Raw genomic sequence first — 3,673 nt, 5'->3', positions numbered from 1 at the left:
GTGAGCGGACTTGACCCTGTATAGTGAGCGGTTTAGACTGGTTCTTGAGCGATTTACAGTCTTTGTTAAACGATTTAAGTAGTGTGCAGTGAGGTTTTCAACCAGTCTTGAGCGATTTATTTTAGACATGATCGATGTTGACCAGTTTAAGCTCCATGCAGTGAACGAACTTGAAGCTGCAGTGACCGGATTTAAACATTCATGCAGTAAGCGGATTAGAGGCTGTGACTTAAGCGGATTAAGCTTCAAGCTGTGACCAATTTTAATCAGTCTTGAGCATATTTAGACAGTGAATGTGTTGAGCGATTTACAACAAGTGTTTGAGCGATTTAAGTACTTAGTTCGTTGAGCATTTTATTTCTTAGTGGTGAGTGGACTAAGGCTGTGTATTGAGCAGACTTTGAGCGGACTTTAACCTAGCATTGAGCGATTTACTTAACCGTGCAGTGAGCAAGCGGATAAGAATTATTTAGAGGTGAGCGATTTTCATCCATGCAGTGAGGAACTTGACAGGCAAACTTGTCTATGCTTTGAGCGATCTTAACCGGATTTAGACTTCACTTTTTGAGCGATTTACCTAGTGTTTCAACTTGACCGGATAAGGACTTGAGTGGTAAGCAGTTTAGGCAGTGGCTTAACCGACTTATTTGGTTACCTTGTCTAGATTTAGTTTTTGTCTCAAATTTTTTTCTTTCAAAGATCATATTGTTGATTGAATTTCTAGGAATTGTGTGAATTTTTTTTAAACTGTATTTCTTTAATCATTTTTCTTAAATTGCATAGATTCTTTGTCTGATCAATCTTAATTTCTTAATGGCAGATTTTCTTCAGAAAGAGAATAAGGAGTTGAAAGAGAGAATTACAGAGTTGGACAAGAGTTTACAGAGTTATAAGGAGAAATATCTTAACATGTTTTACGAGAATCATGCTAATGTGGAATTTATTGCGAATTTACATAAAGAGCATAAAGTAGCATTGGAAAGAGTTGAGAATGATTTCATGAATAAGATTAATAAACTTGAGAAAACTCTGAGTTCTGTGAGGAAAGACTATGATGATGATTTGAGAACTTGGAGTAAAGCTAATAAAGATATGTTTAATAAACTTCAAGAGCTGCAAACTGAGAGGAATTCTTTTGGAGGAATAATAAAGAGACAGAGGACTTAACTGGTAAATTTTATAAATATGAGAGTGAGTTGAGTGAGTTATAGAAATTACTGGAGTTAGAGAAGGAAAAAGCTCTGAAAGCTGAGAAGAGTTTAAGTTCTGAAAGAATGGAATTTGAAAAGGAGAAGAAGAGAATGTATGAATTAGAGAAAAGGTTTGGAGCTGAACGTGTATCTTATGAAAATAAGATAAACCCTCTCGAGCTGAACGCAAAAATGTTGTTAAAGCAAATTTCAGATTTTGAGCAGCTGATCATCTTGGAACGTTCCAAGAATGATAAAGAGAAGAAAGACATCACAGAAGAGTGTCAAAGCCAAATACATAAATTATCAGAAAGCATTGATCTAAAGCAGAAGGCTTTAGATGATGATATGAAGCACTTTGCTCTTGATAAGAAGAATACTATAAAGAAACATACAACAATTGCTAAAGAGCTTGCTAATAAGAAAAAATGGCTTGACATCGTTTCTGAGAATGATAAAGAGCAGCTCAGATGAGGAAAAAAGAGAGTTAATAAATCAGAAGAGAAAGTTTGAAATGCTTTAGAAGGAGTTAGAAGGTGAACTTCTGGATACTACAAGCAAATTGTCTGATTTGAAGATAGATCTTGAAACTGAGCTGAAGATGAGAACATAACTTAAAATTAAGTTTGATTTAGTTACTGCTGAAAGAGTCTAGCATTTACAGAAAGTCAAAGACTTTTCTTGTGCACAAAACTCAATTGGTTCTCCATCACAGTGTGAAACTAGCTTTTATGACTATTCCAAATCTAACAGTTATTCAAGCAGCCCTAAATCAACTGTTTCTAAGAACTATTCTCGTTCTTCTAATCAGTATTATCAAGGGTATGTTATCGGTTCACCCAATTATTCTTCTAGGACCAAAAGCTTTTGGGTTAGTAATTCTGAATCTGTTTCATCATGTATCCCTGTTGTTACTAATAATCTTCCTTGTTTTGTGAGATCCAATTCTGACTTGATAAATCTTAGCAAGAAAAGTATCATGTGCTCCACATGTAAATCAACAGATTTTGTGAACAAGAAGATATACAACAGATGGTGTACAGACAACAGATATCAGAAAGATTGGAAAGGTAAGAACATGTATGATCACAATAACTGGTATGGATCATATTTTATTTCTGATCATCTTGTTCAAAGTGCTAAAAAGAAAATATCTAATAGAAATAGATGGTTTGGAAGTTACACCATACCCCAGCCCGATACTAACAAAATAGGACCCCAATTCATTTGGGTACCAGAATCTATTTGATCTGATTTTGCATGTGTGTCAAGTTTGTGCTGATCAGAATATCATTTCTTTGATACACTAATGCAGGGGGAGTTGTACACTGTCCAACAAAGGCTTCTGAACAATTCAGTTCAGGACCCGTGCTTTACCGAGTGTGGTTTCTAAACACTCAGTTTAGAACCCGTGCTTAAAATGTTTCCTTTATTTTTTAATTTTTGAGCTTAACTGAAACATTTCTATATTCTACTTTCTAGGGGGAATCTCTAGAAGTTCAATAAATGTTTTTGAGAAGTGAATATTTTTTTAAGGAAACGAGAACATTTTCTGAACAGGTATTTCCTGAGATTTTACTTGCGTAATTTCTCATCGAAAATAACTCCAATACCTGTTTCAGCTATTCTTCAAACTGTTATTATCACGTCTCTTATACGAAAATCATTTTCGGTGATAATACGCTCGTTTGTATTCAAAAGTTGATTTTCTCATTTTTTTTTGATATACAATTCATTTTTTTTAAAAATCTGAAGCTATAAACTCGTTCTTACAGATCTTCATTCATTTCTCTCGCATACCGAATAATTTGATTGTTGTCACATCATTCCTTTATTGATTGTGCTATAAAGCCAAATTTCTTGATCAATTTTTATCTGATCATTGTGCTTTGTCTGAAATATTAATTTTTGATCAACTGTTTGTGATCAACTGTGCATAATGCTAATTTTTAGGCGGGACTGAGTGCTTATCAGAAATACCTCTATGGTGTCAGAACCAACAGACCTACCCAAGAGGACAACCATATCTGAGTGAGCTTTATATACAAAAGGGTTTGTGTGTTGAGACTAACATGAAAATGAGAGGGGTAGCTGTTGTGAGCTAAAATAATTGACGAGAGTTGTGTCAGGATTAAAAGAACATAAGATTCCTGTTCCAAACTTCTAAAATCCGGGCATACCACACAATCTATTAGCTCTCAATTCTTTCGAGACTAATATTGAAAAAGGCAAAGCTCAGGCCAATTCTTGTCACAACCCYWCCAACTACTCATTTATCTCTCAACAGATAAGTGTTTCAATAACACTTGGGACATGCAGCTCATCATCTATCAATTTCTCATTCTGAGAAAGTTGATATTGAATCAGAAGAATATATGTTCCCCCTTCAAGTCTTTTTGATCACAAATCGAGTCTGATAAATTTGTGTAGTCCACACGGTTTATCTTTTTGAGCCTAAACAGAAGCATATGTTGCTTTATCTT

Source organism: Cynara cardunculus (assembly GCF_001531365.2).
Source record: "Cynara cardunculus var. scolymus isolate 2C chromosome LG 3, CcrdV1, whole genome shotgun sequence".
NCBI classification, from domain to species: domain Eukaryota; kingdom Viridiplantae; phylum Streptophyta; class Magnoliopsida; order Asterales; family Asteraceae; genus Cynara; species Cynara cardunculus.
This window is presented reverse-complemented; position numbering follows the sequence as displayed.